At 38.0% G+C, this 23,093-nt stretch overlaps 1 pseudogene; it reads right to left on the bottom strand.

The window, feature by feature from the left end:
- Positions 1-2,215: 2,215 nt before the first annotated feature.
- Positions 2,216-5,086, bottom strand: LOC139848878 (uncharacterized; annotated as a pseudogene).
- Between the last annotated feature and the right edge of the window lie 18,007 nt (positions 5,087-23,093).

Below are 23,093 nucleotides of genomic sequence, written 5' to 3'. Positions count from 1 at the left end.
CTACATGCAAGTAGGGATGAAAATTGAAAATTGAAAATTGATCGGATATGGATCGAGTGAGACTATATTAATATCCGTTGAATGAAGCGGGTAAACGGATGTTTATTGGATGTTAAGTTTTTCAAAATTATCCCTATTATGAAAGGAAATTATTAAAGTATTTCTAGTAGAGATGTGCGATATATGCAAAATATACGAATTTAATATTATTCACATAGTTGTATCTTTACAATCTATATTTTCGATAACATTTTAGTAGTTTATAGTGTACATGATATAAAAATATAAACACATATATTTAAATAAATATGTATATATGCATTTCGGGTGGTAAATAGATATATCCATGGATGAGAATTGAGAAATTATCATCAATACCTAATCCACTAATTTTTCACATCGTTCGTATCCATATCCATATCCATTTATCATCCATTTAGATCATCCATACATATTTAAATGGATCGGATATGATGGATATTCGATGGATCAGACATCCATCATATCCCTACATGCAAGGCTTCATATTTTTATTTTTATTTTATATAACAAATAACAAATAATTTCTATGAAGTGCAGGGGCGTCCCGTTAAAATTATGGGCTCTGTTCAGCAAATACAAACAAGGCCTTTTATATAATAAAATTTTTCATATGTATAATAATAAAATCAATAACACCAATAATATCATGAGTACTAGCATCTTTCGATTTGTTCACAATATATATTTTGAGTTATTCTTGGGCCATTTTGAATTATGGACATGTGCGACGGCACACTTAGAACTTGCCCGAATCCGTTAGAACATGCCCGAATCCGCCCCTGATGAAGTGCATGCTATTCGTTATTTCCTTAGTTCTTTCAATGATGGGTAAAAAGTTGAATGCTATATTATACCGATCGAGTACATTTCAATTTTTTAATAAATTCAGTAGAATTTTTATTCCCAAAAAATGAGGAATAGATAAAATAAGAACTTTTCAACAGAAAGATGAAAAGGCCCTTGAAGTTGCATTATAGTGACCATACACACACATACATTAAGTTGACACATACATATACATAAAAACTACAAACCAACTCACTAAGCAGAAGGTTAAGATTCAAGCTCTGAAACTACCAAAGTGCCGCTGAATTAGTAAGTAATGACATCACATATGGAATTTGCATGGGTCAGTTTGAATTACCGGTTAACAATCTTTAAAGTTGGTCCATGTAGAAAAAGTCAACTTTAAATGGTCATTAATTAAGTGAATTGATGGCCTTAAAAAAAAAGTCAACTTTAGGTGGTCATTTTATTAAAGTGAATTCATATATTCAGCTCACTGGAATACCAAGGTAAAGCTATTTCACAACTTCGGAGTATCTACTATATCAAATTAATACGGCCGCCACCTAAAGTTGACTTTTTACATGGACCAACTTCAAAGGTTGATAATAAAACTGATAACTCATACCGATCAACAATCACCTGCAAATTCCATAAAGTGAGGGTATACCTTACTCACTCAAGGGTTGTGACTATAGTGGTCTCAGGGCTTAATCCCTTGAGCTCTGTCCTACTCGTTACCAACTACGCTAAGCGCCATTGGAATTTACTGTATATAATGTTTAGCGGTTGCTAGTTTTGAAAATTTAAAACCAGTCAAAACTATTTCACATTTACACTTCCAATTATCTAACAATCATCTTTGAACGTAGAGTAGTCTGTTAACTAATATAGACGTGAATTCAATTCTGAACGACTGTTCAAGTCCCCTACATATAATGCTTCTGGTTAGATCACGTAGCTCCGGGTTCGGCATGAGCTATAAACTAATTATTATACCAGATTCCTATCGTTTGTTTTAAGGTGTGCTTTTTCATACCAGCAGAATGTAATTGACTAAAATCAGAAATCATAATTTATAAGTACGTATGATCCAATTGAATTGCATATGATGTTCAGATGTTGCAAGATCCAGGTTCACCAACTACTGTTTTTGTTGGTTGATGATTACAGTGAGTCACTAACTCACTATTGATCCCATATGAAGCCATCATGAGCTAGTTCGAATAGTCGTGGATCAACTTTTGTTCCCTTAACGATTATGACTACCCAAAATAGCTTCTCCAAGTGGGTAACTTTCGATAACATAACCAACAAATCACCATGACACATGATTAAACAAGCAACTAAGTGGTTCCATGATACTAACCAAAACCTATTTGTTAGATATCGAGTATACTCATAGTTGTACAAATACTTGTAACAGGAAAGAGGGAGGTGTTAACTGTTGTTGCCGGCCTCTGATTTATACATAATACTACAATGATATGGTTAAATACAATTAAGAACATGGCATTGATTTCATGACTTGTTTGTAACTTGAATAAGTACCAACAATAGATGAGACCATTTGAGAGTGAAAAATATATACATCTTTCTACCTTATTTTTAGGTTTTATCACAACAAGCCCACTGCACAACTCAGATGCAATCTGTTCTCCAAGCCTCTCAAGTGATGACCCAATAGAATACACCTACGCATCACAAAAAATGGCTGTTTAATAGCATAACAGAGATAGATGTTTCTACTAATATATGAAATAAAGACGTGGCAATTTTGACCCATTTTGGTCAAATGAATGTAATCAAATGGAACAGGTCAAAAGTCGTGTAGCTTCTATTTAGACCTCACATTTTTTCTTTTTTGCTAATATAACGAGTACTATAAAACAATAAATATTCATCAAAAGATGAACTAACGAACAAAGTGAGGGCTTAACGATTCCTGGACCTCGGATCAAACATCTCGCCGTCGGCCGTGTCACGCAGAACCTCTTTACCCGATCGATTATCAAACCTATACGATAAAAAGTTTGACGACCCGGAACCAACCAAAATAGCCGACGAGGGAGGTATCACGCCCCGTTTCACAAGCCCAGCAAAAAACCGGACACCATTGTTGTCCGCTTCACTCTCTTCCTCTTAGTCATCATCTCAAACCGCGACCTTTTCAACTCTAGCCTTATTTTTGTTTCTATTCAACTTCTTTTTAAATCCCTCAAAACCAACCGAACCCGTAACAGGGGCTGCAACCGAGGGGGAAGTCATTTTCGAAATATCAACCATAGGAATCGGAGAAGAAACCAAAACAGGGTCGCTAGCTTCATCATCAATATCGTTCCGATGTAAACTTCCAAAAATAATCTGACTTGTTCCTTCGATCGCCTTATCCAACACGATGCCGATTTGCCACTGATCTTACCAATCGAACCACTTGCCGCTGCCATTCATATATGTCTCGAAATGGTTTTGATAAACCAGGCCCGAACGATTAAACACCCTAGCCGCTGCCATTCTATTTAGACCTCCTATATTGACTTATTGTAATAAATTAACTGCGATTGTAATCATAATAAATGCATAAATTATTACTAAAAATTATTACACCTAAACCTCACCGGGTCACACTCTCTTTCGAAAGCGACCTTTCTATCTTGCTATCTCTAATCGAACACTACAGAAAATGGTAAGAGAAGTAACATTGTTTAGATGGGTACAAAACTAACCAGAAAAGCATTTTTGCTAGGTAATCTCGTGAAGTCCCTATGGTGTCACAAAAATTATCATGATCATTCGGGTAGTTTTCTTGGTTTCCTACGTCTGAATCTCCAATTGAGTCAGAGGTTGTCACTTCGTTAAAGAACCTTCGAGATGTACGACTGTACAAGTTCTCGTATAACTTCCTCTACCTCTGAAGATGACGGTCTGGATAGTTCCTTCACCTGTTCCAAAAATCGGGGACATCGTTTTCTTATACAGATTAAACAGGAATGACTACAAATTGACCATCAAAGTTGGGGTTATTACCATGTCAGGATCCAACGTCCGCAAGTAATTCAAAAGATCATTGTCAATTTCTCTTGTATTTTCAAAAGATCAAAGTTGGGGTTATTTGCATATTTTCTTGTTTGCCAGCATGCAATTCCTGGAAATAAAGGGTAATGAACAATCAACATAATGCTTAATTAAACAACACATTTTCACAAAAATAACAATCTAGAAGAAGTGATCGTCGTTCCTTATCCAAATTTCCTTCTTATATCAAGGATCGAGTAGCTAGTTTCAGTCAAAGATTAAAGATACATCCTTAACAACATTTTACAGTTACCGGTAGGTGATCCTAAGCCAAGCAAATGAGGATAACAAAAGATACACACATACAACATTACTGTAAAAAGTAAAACCGAGAGTGCAAATGATACACACACAATGGTATCTCACCTTCTTAGCTGCACACAGCTCTGATTCCAACCGTTGAATGTAATTGTAATTCAGAGCTTCAGATGACAAATCACCCAAACAACTTTGAAGATTCAGTCTTTCAGATTTTTCCGTATAACACTCGGTCGAAATACTATCACACAAACACTCACTTTTATCAACCTTCTCCTCAAAAGCAACATTATCCTCCACATAATTCAGCCTTTTTGAATCATTAAATGATGATATTTCAAAGTTTCTCATCAACATTTTTCCTATACTCCACATTCCACAACGTATACCTAAACAACACAAACACACCACGTCTAATTCATTAACAATGATTACAGCATTATTTATTGAATTTGAAATTGATTTACCCTGTGATTAACGAAGAAGACAGTAATCGATCAAGCGGACGTTTCAAAACCCTAATCGCAACAGAAAACTGATCCGACGGAAGCAAACCTAACATCGTTGAAATCGTTTGTTTCATCGAATCCTTTGCGGAGTCAGAAACGCCTTTCGATATAACCGAAGTATCCAATGGCTCGATCTTCTTCAACATATTAGCAATAACTGAGAATTCACGATCAAATGATACAGACCTGCGAGTAGATACAAAGTCATCGGAGACACCGCCGCCGTCTACGTCAGATATAAGACAGCTGACGATAGCAACACGTTTCTTCGAGGCGGTGGAGGAGACGGATAACGACGGCGGTAATGGACGGAGGAGGAGGTGGTGAGAGTATGGTGGTGGTTGGTGGTGGTGGAAGACTGAGAGATCAGTGAATTGAGATAGCAAGATAACCCTAAATGATGAAGTTGCCACCATAAATTGAATTAGGCGAAGTTGCAGGGTGTGTTTGGATGAAATTAGCGGATTAGGAGTATGTTTGGATGAAAGTAGTTGGAGATGGAGCTTATGAAATAGAGCTGGAGTTGGAGCTTATTTTTAAAGCTGGTAGCTAGAGCTTATTATATTTTATAAGTGTTTGGTAAGATAGCTGGAGCTTATTTTCCAGTTCATAAGCTCTACTTTTTTTCACAAGCTACTAAAAGTAGCTTATTTTTCCAGGGGTGTATTTGGGTGACAAGTTTGTTGGAGCTTATGGGAGCTTATAGGAGCTTGAGCTTATGATTTTAATAAGCTCCAAATCATAAGCTTCGTTTGGTAGAGAAAAAAAGTAGAGCTTATGAAAATCATAAGCTCTGAAAAAATAAGCTACTTTTAGTAGCTTATGAAAAAAAGTAGAGCTTATGAACTGGAAAATAAGCTCCAGCTAGTTTACCAAACACTTATAAAAAATAATAAGCTCCAACTACCAGCTTAAAAAATAAGCTCCAGCTCCAGCTCTATCTCATAAGCTCCAGCTCCATCTACAAGCTCCAGCTCCAGCTACTTTCATCCAAACACACCCCAGAGCTTATGATTTTTATAAGCTCTACTTTTTTTGTCTACCAAACGAAGCTTATGACTTGAAGCTTATTAAAATCATAAGCTCAAGCTCTTATAAGCTGCTCACCCAAACACACCCTAGAGCTGGAGCTGGAGCTTATTTTTAAAACTTGTAGCTGGAGCTTATTATTTTTTATAAGTGTTTGGTAAACTAGCTGGAGCTTATTTTTCAGTTCATAAACTCTACTTATTTTTTCATAAGCTAATACAAGTAGCTTATTTTTTAAGAGCTTATGATTTTCATAAGCTCTACTTTTTATGTCTACCAAACAAAGCTTATGACTTGAAGCTTATTAAAATTATAAGCTCAAGCTCCCATAAGCTCTCATAAGCTCCAATAAGCTGGTGTGCCAAACACACCCTTAACCGAATTTGTATCTATCATTTATCTTACTAAACCGGTAACATAAGTCCACGTGGCGCGTCCAGATTCATTCTAGCAAATCCTTTTTTTTCTTCTTCAGAATTTTGAATTAAAAAAACTCACTAATTACGTGAGTCTGACGCGTGTCCTCTTTATTTCATAACTGTACCATCTTCTCCTCATTTAACGTCCTCTGTATCTTTTACACCCTATTCTCTCTCTTCAAAAATAAAAAAAACCTTAAGATTGATTTCTCTCATCCAGATCATCACGTTTTAATTCAATTGACCCCAAAATCAGCAGCCATACAATCTATACTCTGTAAACAAATTGAAAAAATTTATGCGATCTCCAAGAAGTGGTTGTTTCAGTGGTCGTAGCGGTGACGATGGAACCAGCGGTGGCCGGTTCGACGACGGACATAGCAGTGGTTGCCGTATCAATTTAATATCCCAAAACTTTCTTTTGTGTTGTTATCTAATTACTTAATGGCAGTTTTATTTTTCAATTGAATCTATTTGAATCAGGTTTCTTCTATTTACTTGATTTTCAAATTATCAATCTATTGAAACTTTTTTGATTGCAGATTTTCCTATTTCCTTTACTCCAATTTGTATTGCTTATGTGTTCATCCTAATTTGAATTATTTAAATGCCACATAGAAATTGACTCCATTTGTATATTATGTATGATTAGTGTACATGTTTCGATATAGTATTTATTTTACAAATCGATTCAGTTTCTTGAGGTTAAAACTCACTATCTTGGATTAAAAATGTCCTTTTTTGTTACAGCTCATAAGTTGTAATGTTACTTTTGATTGTTTACCTATCGTTATCGAATATAAGCATCATTAAATTCCATCTTTTAATATATAAACTAACATTGATTTTATCGTTTTGGATTTATTTTAAATTTGAAGTTTGATTAGCGTTTGTTCATAACTATATCCAGATTTGGACCACTTCGCTGCTAGAGAATTGCGAATGATGTGATTTGAGAAGATATTGTTTCACTAATTCTGTATCTATAATTCACAATTGTATAAAACGAAAATGGATTTTTTTTGAATAAAAAAATGTTAGTCAGTCAATGCCTTCTCACAAATATTTAGCTTCGTGTGTTTGGGTCAATGGCCTTTTCAAGTGCCGTGAGATGGAGGTTAAGGCTCAAGTCAACTTATTATTATTAATGGTATGCGATATCTGTCACACTTTTATAAAATTCACGTTATAGTTTAAATCGTAAATTTTATCATGTGGAAAAAAACTTTAGTGGCAACATTGGTGGGTAGGGTGATTGGTGACAAAATGGTTTTTGTCACAATATGTCATTGTTGGTAGTTATCAGTGGCTCAAAATGTGCCACTTAGTTTGGGTTAAAATGTGCCACCTTAGTTTGGGTCAACATGCTAATACTAGGTTAACCTTGAAAAAGAGATTGATGGTTGATCCTTAGATCACATGAAGATGGCTCATGATCTGCATATACTGATGAACAAGCTGATGGTTAACTTGAAATTTATTAAAATAGCCCAAAAACATAAATCATAGTCATTGTACATTTATCACAGAGTTAGTAATTGATCAAAATCCGAATGGTGATTTCGATGTCAAGTTATATATATAAGACTAACATGAATCGTTTTGAATGTAGGTGCATCAACAGCAGACGATGTGAGTACTAATTCTCATCAAACAACAAATTTTCATCGGGACAACCTAGGAGCAGGCCAGAAAAATAATGGGTGATACAAACGATGTAACACGTTTAACTGTCACATTAGCTTCGACATTCAGTTTTGAAGGAACAGGTTATTTGAGTATGTTACTGCACTTTTAATGAAATCATAGTACTGCTATATTCAAAAATTAATATACGATAACCTACTATTTTACTCACTTTAACAGATAACCAATTGTTTAATGCAGCCACAAAATATAAAATAAAAGAGAAATTAGTTCTAACGCAATCTAGAGGCAGACCCCAAAAATAAACCTTTTGGACGGAGACATTATGCCTTTGAACCAGTTGAATCGAATTAAGCGTGATGCACCAGTCCTTCATTCCGATATGCAGTACATACTGGAATCTCAGAAGGTAAATACAAGATGATTGCTGAATTTTTTTTAAAAGATTGTCTCTTACCTATTTATTATAGTTACTTTGTTAATATTTGCCTGATTGTCCAGTGTTCGGTCTGAAATATTGGAGTGTGATTTTAAATATACATAGTATCAATACGGTGAAGGTGAAAGGGGTGTGTTGTCAAGTTTTTATGGGTCATGATAGCTTATCACATTACCTTGAAACATATACGGAGATTTTGAAGTATTTCTTATCCTATGATTTGTGAATTTCACTTTTGTAACAACCCAACCCGTTAACCGACCAAAAACGTGCCATATTTTTTTTTTCTGGAACAGCACATCTGGACGGCGTCCAGATTTCTGGACGGCGTCCCGCTCTGAAGGACTAGACGGCGTCCAAGCCCTTTGGACGGCGTCCAAATGGTCTGCCAGATTCTGATATGCTTAACGATTACACACGGGCGAAAAACCCGCTTCCCGACACTTTTAAACCAAAACACTTTCACAATATGTTATAATGATTAAAACTAAGAGTTTTCCATAATAAAACCGAGTTTTACAACACCGGGCCCACATCGACCCAAATTACCACAAAGTGACCATTTCGACCCAATTTAGTTTATACAAAACATAGACCGAGCATGGGATTGGGGATACGCTACCCAATCCTAATCGAACCAAAAGCAAGTCTTCTAAAGCAAACTACGCAAGCTCACTAGTCCCCACGCTTACCCGAGCCACCGCATCCAAGCAATCTATAAAAATGTAAACAACGAGAGGGTAAGCTAACGCTTAGTGAGTGAGAATATACTACATACATATATATGCATAAAATGGACACGCCACACAAGATATCAAATAACGCATACCGGAGCATCCAAGCATAAAGGCAAGCTAGTCTAAGCATATCGTACGATCACTGAGCAACAAGCTAAAGATACATCAACAAACATAAGTTCACCAACGACGATGTGAACAACGCCAATGAGCTACACCCGGAGGGTTAGCTACATCACAACAATACATTAATATATATATATATATATATATATATATATATATATATATATATATATATATATATATATATATATATATATATATAACTATATATAACAAAGCGTAAACCGCCCAAGGTTAACCCCTTAACCCGAGTACCGAAACCAAATACCAAAATGAAGATTGGCCGAACTACACTAGCCTTAGTAAATCCGCATCCACACGAGACTACTATCTTCAATACCACAACAACATCGAGGTTGGCCGAACTACACGAGCCTTAGTGAATCCGCAAACACACGAGATCACTACCTCAATAAGATGACCGAACTACACGCGTCATCGTGAATCCGAACTACACGAGACTCACTTCCGATAAGATGACCGAACTACACGCGTCATCATGAATCCGTATCCACACGTGATCCACTTCTCCAACTCAAAACCCACGGTCACGGGATTATAAATCCACCACATTGGGGTTATCCACATCACGACAATATCAACCCTTCGACATTGGGGTTATATCATCCACATCACAACCACGCGTGATAACGTACACACAAAATGTGTACCTCACCAAAGGTGGTCAACCAAAACGCACAACCGTGCCAATTGGACCTAAACGCAAGTCCATCAAATCCACCTATATGTGAAGTGAGCTCTATAACCGAGAACCACTTCACCTGACCCGCACCCATCCTACACATACATATGCACATAAGATATTAACACTCACCTTGTCGCCTTGATGAATGCAACCGAAAGACCCGCAACCCGCCGATGGAATGTACCTATTCCATAATCACAAATACAACAATACAATTAGGGTTGACTTACAAACCAACTCAATTTGACACTTAGTGCAATTTCGACCTAAATGCACTTCCAAGCACAACACGCGCCCAAACTAACCAATAATCACTAACACAAGCGAAAATGGTCCTAACACACCAATTAAACCCGAACACAAGCGTTAAACACGTGTCATACCCATTTTGACACCAAAACCCTAATTTTGACCCATTTCAAAATTAGTTAACCAAACACCCCCAAAAGTGTTCCAACACTTCCATAATCACTAAACCTAGTGATTAAACTCAAGATCAAAGCCTAATCAAGGCCAAATCGTCAACCAACCCAAAACCCGCCAAGTGACAAGAATAACTAGTCACCATGAACCTACTTCATCATCTAAGAGGGTTTTACAACAAACTAGCTCAAAACCCTAACTTGAATATCAAATCTAACAAATAAAATTCGGAGTTTGAGCTTACCAATACCCCCATAACGTAGCTAGGAGCGAGATGAACAACTTTAGAACCCGAGCTTTGGCGAGAATCCGCCTCCTTCTTCTCCAAATCAAGCTCTCTCTCTCTCTAAACTCTTTCTCTCTCACTAGAACAAGATAAGAGGGTTTGTGTGGGTGATAGTGGAGCAAATGATGCTCCTATAACTGATCTTGTGGCCTTAACTCGTTCCACATGTGAAAATACCAATTTGCCCCTCTAAATATCTTTAAGTAAAACAGCTGGCCCGTCAGTTATGTTGGACGGCGTCCCAAATATTGGACGGCGTCCAACTCTTCTTTGCTGGACGGCGTCCCGAAGATTGGACGGCGTCCCAATCAACTGAAACTGAAACAGGGTCTTACAACTCTCCCCCACTTAAACATGATCGCGTCCTCGCGATCTGCGCCACTTAACCGCACGGACCACACTCAACGGTCCTCAAACATAAGTCCCGATCCGACTTTCCTAGACAATTCTTCTCAATGAATCACCTTTCATAACTAAATCGTCACTCGCGACTTATCAAATCACAATCCGAGCACTAAAACCTTACTCATTCCCTCACGTCGGGAAAACTCAACCAATCTCGAACCGAGATATCAATCCCTTACGTACCATACCAAGTACATCGCTAGTAACAACTGCATATCAAAATATAGTCAACCATCTAAACCGACGAAGACCGAAAAGAAGCGTATCCTTACGGATAACACTTACCACTTAACATCCCTTGTAGTGTGCAACACGACTAATACGCAACTTCCGTAACATCATAAACAAACGGCTAAAAACCGATAGCGCCCAAAACAACTATGGCAACACAAATCCCAAGGAGTACAACATCGACTATTGTCACACCCGTGACAACATGTGAGCTAAACACGGCTATCGCATCACTACTTCCACAACATGGTCCTCACGACCCCACCATTGGCGTATAAAACAACCAATAGATCATACAACATGGTCCTTACGACCCCACCATTGGAGTATAAAACAACCAATAGCTCAAACATCATGGTCCTTACGACCCCACCATCGGTGTATAAAACAACCGATAGATCACACAACATGGTCCTTACGACCCCACCATCGGTGTATAAAACAACCGATAGATCACACAACATGGTCCTTACGACCCCACCATTGGCGTATAAAACAACCAATGGATCACACATCCATCAACATGAAGGCTGGCCAAAAACTACACGCGCCTTAGTGAATCCGCAACCACACGCGACTCACTACCTCCACCGCACAACAATCGGGATTGGCCGAACTACACGCGCCTTAGTGAATCCGAACTACACGGGAGTCACTATCCCAAAAGAATGACCGCAACCACACGCGTCACTTGTGAATCCGAACTACACGAGACTCACTTTTCAATAGAATGACCGAAACCACACGAGTCATTTGTGAATCCAAACTACACGAGACTCACTTCTCAAATCTCAACACATGAATGGTACTTAAATTTCTCATCGGTGTTCACAACAACCGTTACTAACCCCACGGGTGGCATCTTAACACGTCGATACTTCACCCCGGGTGGTGTCTTAACACGTCGACACTTCACCCCGAGGGGTGTCTTAACACATCAACACTTGACTCGTTACATCCCTCGGAGTGGCATCTTAACACATCGACACTTCACTCCCGAGTGGTGTCTTAACACATCGACACTTCACTCGCCACGTGAGAAGTGGTGTCTTATGTAGCGACCCTGACAAATCGTCAAGTGACGGCATCGACTACGTAGGTCCCATTACCTGGTCATAAGTCTTTAAAACAGACGTTTGACCCAAAATATGTCGCATCCATTCAAGTGTAAAGATTGTTTCAAAGTTTACAAAGATAATTGACCACAAATTAAGTTACAACGTTATAAGTACAAATGAAAACTATGCGACACAGTTTAAATAAGTTCAAAAGATGCTCCAAAATGCATGTATACTCGACATCCAAGCAAGTATCAAAAGAGTGCGGAAGCATGTATCACTAAGCATTCAAAACCTGAGAAAACATAGAAGAATCTGTCAACGAAAACGTTGGTGAAATCATAGGTTTAGTAAGTATTTAACGTTGTTTTTGAACCACAAGATTTTGTATTTCCATAACGTAGATTATCCAAATCATTTGCATTCCAAAAGTGTTGTTATACGCGAGCACTCAATTATCAAAACTTAACCAACGTTACCCCATCACACAGTGCTAGAACCCACACTAAAACACAAAAATATATTTCATCCGCATAACGGTAGCGAACCGTCCGAATGAGGGTTTGTTAAACCCGTATGGCCACACAATATAAGTTCTCGCTTACACCCTGCAAGTGTAACTAATGATAATCGAATTGAGGCATTTTTGTTCTAACTCGCACGTGGAATGTTTGTTTTCACACTTGTGTTCAAAACATAAAAGTAAGTAGTACAAGATGTAACAAAGTATATGTTTTCTCAGCCCACGATTTAAAAGTATAAAAGTTGTTGAAAAGGTGGGACTATGATCTCACCTTGAGCGCAAGAGTTAATAAAGTACTTCAACAAGTAGACGCGTGCAAAGACAAAGCTAGTCTTGACCTAAACATATAGGTTGTATCAATAACGGTAGACACAAACGGTCAAAGATGTTCAATTAGTCCTATGGCTCGTTACGACTCGATTAATATAGCATGTGAATCAATTTGTCAAGTTTCATGCACGATACAAGTAGTTAAGTATGTTAGAACGATTGTATAATCGTTTGGTTAAGTTTGACTAAAAGTCAAACTTGGTCAAAGTCAAAGTCAACGGGGTCGGGTCGGGTATCCGACAATTTTCCCAAGACGAGAAGTCATATAAGAGCCTAATAGTCAAGTTTCATGTTAAACGGAGTTTTAGTTAAGCGGAAACATTTTTGTGACATTTAAAAACAAAAGAGAGTGGCCTGGGGCTTTTGCGCGGCGCGCACCCAAGTGCAATTTCTGGTCAGAACTCAACCAAGAAGGCAAACATCTGGGATCTCTGATTCTGCGCGGTGCGCGGGTAAATGCGCGGCGCGCAATACCTGGGAATCATGCAGTTTGCAGAAAAATGGTCCAAGTCACGAACCAAAATACAATATAACACATTTCATGCCCCGAAAACACTTAAAACGCATAACCTATATCATTAGAAAGGTAATTTGACAAGGAAAACAACTAAGCACATTTCATCAAGCAATTCATCACTAACAACAACCAAAAACCGCATTAAACGTTCATAATCAAAGTTTCAAGTTCTAAAATGCATTTTATGATTCGGGCAACCAATTTACATGTATGATATGCCGTTTCGAAGGTAATCATACACACATTGCAACAAAATTCTTATCTACAATATTTCATAGCATTTGGTGCATCAAAAGTTCATCTAAAGCTTATCAAACCCTAATCCAAGTTCACAAAATCACTAATCATGTTCTTGGAGTTTCCTTAATCAACCTATACATCAAAACGAAGCTAATGATACTAGTAACACTTTTAAAACATGCACTTTAACAATCTAACAACATTTGATCATTCAAAATCAAAGATTTAGCAAGCAAATTTTCATAATGAACTAGTTACACCAAAAACAACGAATCGAGCATACAAATTACATACACGACATCACGATGAGCCATAGACACTAATTATCAACTTTATAAGTCAAGAACACGAATTTAGAGAAATCTAGAGTTTTATAAATGTTACCCAAACTTGATGATATTGGTATCAAAATGTAGAGGATGAAGAGAGGATCACGAAAATGTAATTTGTTTTAATGTTTGCTTCTCCAATCGGATTTAGATGATGATTTTATGTTTGAGGGTTTTGAGTTCAAAAATGGGAAGTAGAAAGAAAGAGGAGGATGAAGGTGGGAGGTGGAGATGAAATGAATGGATGTGGTAAGTGGGTTGACTAGTTGACCTAGTCAACTAGTTTGCCCATTTGGCAATCTCGGTCCCTCGAGTTTCAAAGCGGGTGCGGGAATTAACCCAACGAATATTTTAAAAACGTTCGAGTAACGGATGACTTTATAATTAGATAACGAGAATATTATGAACGTTAGTTAACGAAAGATACAAATTTGAATAACGAAAGATTTTATATAAAAAAAAAGACGGTGTTAAAATAAATTTAACGGAAAATCACGGGATGTTACATTATCCACACCTCAAAAGAAATTTCGTCCCGAAATTTAGTTGGAAGTAATAGTCGATGTCTCTTACTCGAGACCTAGTGTAGTAACTCTACGAATGATTGAAGGTACTTTCTTAGACATTCCACGAATCCGGATAGTCGGGGTGTTACGTTGTATTAGGGCTTGGTTTTTACGATCCACAAGTTCAGCCGGTTTTTCCTATGAGGAGGAGTTTGTCATCAATAGTTGGTGCATCTAGAAGGATTGCACGTTCCTGTTCTGCAGGACACGTTTCTAAGTTTGTTACACGAAATGTAGGGTAAACGGAAACTTAATTGAGTCGGAAGTTCTAAACGATAGGAAGCGGTTCCAATACGCCCCAAGGTTTCAAAAGGTTCGATATTGCGGATATAGCCTTTCTCGATTTCCCAAAATGGATTACACCTTTCCAAGGTGCGGTTTCTCAATATTACGCGGTTACACACTGGGATTTGTGAGGTTTTCATCTAAGTTTGGTATGACTCTTTTGGGCGACTACGGGTCGTCTCGAGCCCTTCTCGGACTTGGATTATCTCAATTGTTGTTTCTTGGATGAGTTAAGATTCGGTGTTTTGTTTGCCACATGCTTTGGTCCAACGAATAGGGGTATGACATTAGCGGTCATATAGGGTTTCGGAAAGTGCGTGTGAACACACGAGTGGTAACTACTGTTGTAAGAGGGATCTACTAAAAGCGACCATGCAAGTTTGAAACATGTCTTTCGAAGACGTAAATCGTTCGTTTGTTCGGTTCGTCTGTTTGTGGGTGGTACGCGGTACTCATGTCTAAGCGGGTCTCCAGGGTTTCTTGTAAAACTAGAAGTGAAACGAGTATTTCGATACGGGATAATTGACAAGGATACACCGTGTTGGAATAGAATCTCTTAAGATATGTTTGAACAAGTTAGTTAGGGTTCAAAAAAAAAAAATGTTCGTTAGGACTATTCACCCTCGTGGCGAATACTAATGTAATGTGAGGAGTTTCTCTATCCATGGAGAAATGTTACAAGGAGTTTCCTTAAACGGAAATGCGAGCGATAAAGATAGGAGTGAAATGAGGACTGAGAATAGGATGAGCTTACATCTCGAGGTTGCCATAACGCGCCTCTAGTTGTCGAAAATTGAAGTCTGGAAGAGAAACAAGATAGTACACGTAATTGTATAGTTCGGGGTTGAATAATAGTTGACCGATTATTAGAAACACAAGGGCGTTAAGTCAAAGAAGAGTGAAGTATCGTTGGATTGTGTGCTATCTTAAATTCCAGTAATATCAGACGGTGACGGTAAAATAACAGAGGTATGTAGTGTGGTACGTGATGACGAGAAGATTGATCGGATCCACAATTTAGTATTCGAATTCTTCGTGTAAAATAACGAATTTTAGTTATGTTGATTTTTGAGTCGAGAGAGTATGCCTTTCGGCGTTCAAATAGAAATATTTCCATGTTCGAGTTCCATCTGTTGCTATACGATTTTAACTAGAAATGTTGGTGTGAAGAATCACGCTCAAGGTTCGAACACGGAGAGGTTTAGAGTTTTCCTTAGTGAGTTAACGAGTTTAAAAGTCGTGTGACACCGTGTGATACCATTCTGTAACACCCCAGCTTAACATGACCACAATATTGTCCGCTTTGCCCGCAGGCGCACGGCTTTTTCTTGGCGATAACACACGAGAAAAGTCAGAAATGAATCTTCGGTGATAACAGGCGAGATCTAAGATTTTACGAATACAAGTCTGAGTTGAGAGAGTTTCATGATTACGTGTGGCTTGATTTCGAGATTGATTGTAATGCCTTGACCATTAACATCATGGTCTAGAAAATTGGACTTCGTTCAACAGAAATTCTCACTCGGAGAATTTGGTATAGAGTTGCTCTTTTCTCAAAAGTTCGAGCTTAAGATGGTGATGTTGTTCGTTTTCCTTCTTTACTTGAATAAGTTAAGATGTCATCTATAAATACGATAACAGATTAGTCTATATGAATTTGCATACGCGGTTCAAGAGGTTTATGGATACGGGCGAGCCCTAAATAAATCAAACGGTACTAAGAGAGATTTACAACTAACGTTGCGAGTTCGGAAAGTGGCTTAGGAGACATCGTCTCACTTAACCCCCAATTGATGATAACCGGAACGGAGGTCGATTTGGAACATACGGGATTCGTGCAAATAATCATGAGGTCATGGATGCGAGGGAGAGGGTATCGGTTTCCAACCGAAAATTTCTTAGTTCACAATAATCTATACATAAATGTAGGGCAACAATTTCTCCTTAATGAATAGGTTTTGAGTTCCTTAGTTCTATTGGTGTCGAGTTCAATTTCTTAACGTATATCCTCCGATAATATTTATAGGCACACAATATTTTTCCGTTGATCGCTTAAATCGCCTAAATAGTATCTAGGGGAAAAGATGGAAGGTAATGAGTACAAGTCAAAGTCTTGGTTGTAAAACGTCTAACGGTACTCGAATCGAATAAGTATGAAATATACGGTTTGTTGTGAAGAAACGTACCCGTGACTAGTCCATCATCGTCTCGAGCATCCTAGGTGTCGATGTTGTAAGTTCAACGGCGCGCGTTAGTTTTTGCTTTATTCTTTGGGCATTCATTCCTAAAATGACCCGATTGGCCACATTTGTAGCAAATACTCGGCTTTGGTGCGTCGGGCCCCTTTTGAGTGACGGGGGCGGTACTTCCACAATACTTGGCAATATGACCACTACCTTGGCACCGATGGCAAATTAATTAGCTTGCCACATTCACCAAAATGATGCTTGTGGCATTTGTTGCAAAAAGGTCGTGTCCCGGCATAACTTTTCTTGCCGACGGGGGTGAGAGGTTCCTTGGAAAAGTTGTTGTTGTAGTTACTCGATTGGGGGGCTTCCCATTTTCTTTTGTTGTCACCCGACTCATCCTCGGCTTTAGGTGCCGGCACTTCAATCTCGTCTACCGTTTCGATCAATTGACGGGCCATATTCAGGGCCTCTTGGTGATTACTGGGTTTGGATGACATTACTCCTTGTTTGATGCTCTTGGGGAGACCATCCATGTAAAGTTCAACCCTTAGAGGTTCGGGGGTCACGAGGTTTGGGCACATCAAGGATAGCTCAGAAAATCGTTGATTATATGCCTTTAGGTCATTCCCGACCGCTTTTAAAGTTCTTAGTTCGTGTTCGAGCTTACGGGTCTCTTCGCGCGGGAAGTATTCGGTGATCATCTTTTTCTTTAATTCGGCCCATGAGAGTGTGTGGGCTTCATCGATACCCACCGACAGCACATACGTATTCCACCATGTGAGGGCGATACCGGCAAAAGTGTGGGTGGAATATTTGACTTTGTCTTGGTCCCGACAACCGCTTATGCTAAAAACGGCTTCTGTTTGCTCAAACCATCGGGTGAGCACAACCGGTCCTCCGGTCCCATCGAAGGTGTGAGGTTTGCACCCCATGAAAGTTTTGTAGGAGCAACCCTCGTTTGAATTACCGGCTCCATGGTTGTTGTGGTTGTGGTTGTTATTGATGTCGGAGGAGATACTAGCCATAGCCGCACCTATGGCGGTGGCTATCATGCGTTGAAAAGCTTGTTCGGAAGTTTCATTACGTGGTCCGCGACGGGGAGGCATTGTTCCTTCAAGACACAAGAATATCGTTGATTAGTATTCTCAATAATACTAATCATGATAGGGAATGATGATGTAGAGAAAATTTTCCTTGACTCGCCTTAAATTCTTTATGTCATAATGTCGGAATGTCCATATGAATCACCGTAATATAATAACGGAAATTATATTACCCTGATTCTCATGTGCATTTAACATTACCTCATAAAGTCAAGGTGGCGCGTCAACAAAATTTATCAATCGTAAGATCAAGATCGAATACGAGTTAGATATGATAGAAGAGTTCGAGTATAGATGCACAAATAGTCAAGTAATTCCTACTTCAGTCTATATGCCGGTTGTAGTCTAGATTCACCTATGTACCCTATGACTCGGGGTGGACACAAATGAACTCTAAATCCCTACAACCAAGGCTCTGATACCACTTGTAGCGACCCCGACAAATCGTCAAGTGACGGCATCGACTACGTAGGTCCCATTACCTGGTCATAAGTCTTTAAAACAGACGTTTGACCCAAAATATGTCGCATCCATTCAAGTGTAAAGATTGTTTCAAAGTTTACAAAGATAATTGACCACAAATTAAGTTACAACGTTATAAGTACAAATGAAAACTATGCGACACAGTTTAAATAAGTTCAAAAGATGCTCCAAAATGCATGTATACTCGACATCCAAGCAAGTATCAAAAGAGTGCGGAAGCATGTATCACTAAGCATTCAAAACCTGAGAAAACATAGAAGAATCTGTCAACGAAAACGTTGGTGAAATCATAGGTTTAGTAAGTATTTAACGTTGTTTTTGAACCACAAGATTTTGTATTTCCATAACGAAGATTATCCAAATCATTTGCATTCCAAAAGTGTTGTTATACGCGAGCACTCAATTATCAAAACTTAACCAACGTTACCCCATCACACAGTGCTAGAACCCACACTAAAACACAAAAATATATTTCATCCGCATAACGGTAGCGAACCGTCCGAATGAGGGTTTGTTAAACCCGTATGGCCACACAATATAAGTTCTCGCTTACACCCTGCAAGTGTAACTAATGATAATCGAATTGAGGCATTTTTGTTCTAACTCGCACGTGGAATGTTTGTTTTCACACTTGTGTTCAAAACATAAAAGTAAGTAGTACAAGATGTAACAAAGTATATGTTTTCTCAGCCCACGATTTAAAAGTATAAAAGTTGTTGAAAAGGTGGGACTATGATCTCACCTTGAGCGCAAGAGTTAATAAAGTACTTCAACAAGTAGACGCGTGCAAAGACAAAGCTAGTCTTGACCTAAACATATAGGTTGTATCAATAACGGTAGACACAAACGGTCAAAGATGTTCAATTAGTCCTATGGCTCGTTACGACTCGATTAATATAGCATGTGAATCAATTTGTCAAGTTTCATGCACGATACAAGTAGTTAAGTATGTTAGAACGATTGTATAATCGTTTGGTTAAGTTTGACTAAAAGTCAAACTTGGTCAAAGTCAAAGTCAACGGGGTCGGGTCGGGTATCCGACAATTTTCCCAAGACGAGAAGTCATATAAGAGCCTAATAGTCAAGTTTCATGTTAAACGGAGTTTTAGTTAAGCGGAAACATTTTTGTGACATTTAAAAACAAAAGAGAGTGGCCTGGGGCTTTTGCGCGGCGCGCACTGGGTTGCGCGGCGCGCACACAAGTGCAATTTCTGGTCAGAACTCAACCAAGAAGGCCAACATCTGGGATCTCTGATTCTGCGCGGCGCGCGGGTAAATGCGCGGCGCGCAATACCTGGGAATCATGCAGTTTGCAGAAAAATGGTCCAAGTCACGAACCAAAATACAATATAACACATTTCATGCCCCGAAAACACTTAAAACGCATAACCTATATCATTAGAAAGGTAATTTGACAAGGAAAACAACTAAGCACATTTCATCAAGCAATTCATCACTAACAACAACCAAAAACCGCATTAAACGTTCATAATCAAAGTTTCAAGTTCTAAAACGCATTTTATGATTCGGGCAACCAATTTACATGTATGATATGCCGTTTCGAAGGTAATCATACACACATTGCAACAAAATTCTTATCTAAAATATTTCATAGCATTTGGTGCATCAAAAGTTCATCTAAAGCTTATCAAACCCTAATCCAAGTTCACAAAATCACTAATCATGTTCTTGGAGTTTCCTTAATCAACCTATACATCAAAAAGATGCTAATGATACTAGTAACACTTTTAAAACATGCACTTTAACAATCTAACAACATTTGATCATTCAAAATCAAAGATTTAGCAAGCAAATTTTCATAATGAACTAGTTACACCAAAAACAACGAATCGAGCATACAAATTACATACACGACATCACGATGAGCCATAGACACTAATTATCAACTTTATAAGTCAAGAACACGAATTTAGAGAAATCTAGAGTTTTAGAAATGTTACCCAAACTTGATGATATTGGTATCAAAATGTAGAGGATGAAGAGAGGATCACGAAAATGTAATTTGTTTTGATGTTTGCTTCTCCAATCGGATTTAGATGATGATTTTATGTTTGAGGGTTTTGAGTTCAAAAATGGGAAGTAGAAAGAAAGAGGAGGATGAAGGTGGGAGGTGGAGATGAAATGAATGGATGTGGTAAGTGGGTTGACTAGTTGACCTAGTCAACTAGTTTGCCCATTTGGCAATCTCGGTCCCTCGAGTTTCAAAGCGGGTGCGGAAATTAACCCAACGAATATTTTAAAAACGTTCGAGTAACGGATGACTTTATAATTAGATAACGAGAATATTATGAACGTTAGTTAACGAAAGATACAAATTTGAATAACGAAAGATATTATATAAAAAAAAAGACGGTGTTAAAATAAATTTAACGGAAAATCACGGGATGTTACATCTTAACACGTCGACACTTCACAACTTATACCACACAAATAAATACAACATATATTCACGCATATAATTATTCCACTCACTTGGAAATTGTAACGACCCGGCTTTTTCGACTTGCTTTTATGCCTTGTATTTTTGCGAAACTGCGTATTTGTGCGTACTGTGTTACTTTATTACTCTAGAACCTTGGTACACGTGTTTTATATTCATATATACTTTAAAACGTGCCTTGGTGTATGTAGAATGCTTAACTTGTCCACCGGATGCTTTATAACCGTTGGTGTTACTTGCCGTTACGAATAAACCGCGGACTGCGCGCACGTTTGACTTTTGTCGGAACCGGAATATTTGGACAACGAAATATTAATTATTATTTTATAATAATAATTACTTGGGCCTTTGGATGCTTAATTTTATTTATTTAATTGTTAAAGCCCAATAGTTAGTCTTGTTGGACTTTCTACCTTGTTGGACTTAAGCCCACCCTACTCTAGCTAGTGACCCAATTAAATAGCCCAAGTATTATTTACTAGTGACCCATAATAAATAAAATAAATTAATTAATGAGTCATACAAGTATTTGGATAAGGATTATCCATATGGTTACATGGAATTCTAGCATAAGTACATGCTTTAGACAACCACTACCCAAAAAGCAAAATAGTGTCTCCCCCTCCCCTCCATGAAAATCATGGCCAAGGAAGCCTCCATGTCATCAATCCTTGTCATTTATTTTGCCTATAAATACTAGCCATACTTCTCCCATTTTACACTTGCTCTCATTTTGATTTTCACACACACTTGCTCTTTTCTTTCCTTCCTTTCTAGTATTCTTGTAAGTTTTCTTTTCTTCCTCTTTTTCTTTTCAAATTCGTGGTTCATCATCATCATTATATGGAGATCAAGTTCCTTTAACTTTGATCTTGATTTTATCTTGTTGATTCAAGTATGAATCCTTCAAGAACATGGAAGATTCAAGATTTCTAGCTTTGAATCTTCACCAACTTTGTTGATCTACTTATTTTATGCTTTATTCTTGTTATTTTGTGATAAAGATTCAAACTTTTGTTTGTAATCTTCATGTATCTTCAAGATCCAAGCTTTATGCTTCAAGATCTTCAAGAACAATCAAGATTCAAGCTTTCTAGCTTGAATCTTCATATCTTTTTGTTGTATTTAAGTTTTCTAACTTATGATCTTGTTATTTTGTTGAAAAGATTCAAACTTGTGTTTGTAATCTTCATGTAGCTTCAAGATCCAAGCTTTATGCTTCAAGAACATCAAAGGTGCAAGCTTTCTAGCTTTGCAACCTTGTAACTTGTGTGAAATGGATCCAAGCTCTCTAGCTTAGGGTTCTATCACCTCATTTTACTTAGATTGTGTTCATACTTATTTGATTGATGTAAAGTTTGTAGCTTTAGTTGTTATTGTGACTTGTATTTGTGTTAAGACTAAGGATATGATGTAACCTTGGTTCATCATCCATCTAAGACTCATGAATGAGTTGTGTTCTCACTTGGTCTTAAAATATTGTGTATTGATGGTGAATTCTTAGTCAAGGTGATGCTAAATCATCAACGAGTTGTACACTTGAAGCTACAAGCATCAAGGATGAGAACCTTGATGAGCATCAAGTACTAAGAACCCCACCGGAGCACCTTAGCTACTATTTTTCGTGTCTGATCAGACCACTTGGGCTACTGGAAAGTTGATTTTTAGTTATTTTGTTTTGAGTAGATGATTTTCCGTTTAGACCTCGTCTTAATCCGAGTTACGGTTTAGGATCTATGGCCTTCCGAAAGTCAATACTCCTTTGTAACGTTGTGCTGAAAATTCGGACCTACTCGCACTTAGACCATCACCACGGTCAAACTAAGACGAGTTTGAGTCTAGAAATTGTTCAGCAACTAGAGGACTCCCATACGGAGCCATGGCCACTGAT

This window comes from Rutidosis leptorrhynchoides, chromosome 5, assembly GCF_046630445.1.
Source record: "Rutidosis leptorrhynchoides isolate AG116_Rl617_1_P2 chromosome 5, CSIRO_AGI_Rlap_v1, whole genome shotgun sequence".
Taxonomy (NCBI): domain Eukaryota; kingdom Viridiplantae; phylum Streptophyta; class Magnoliopsida; order Asterales; family Asteraceae; genus Rutidosis; species Rutidosis leptorrhynchoides.
The sequence above is the reverse complement of the archived record's forward strand: the minus strand, read 5'-3'. Positions and strand labels throughout refer to the sequence as shown.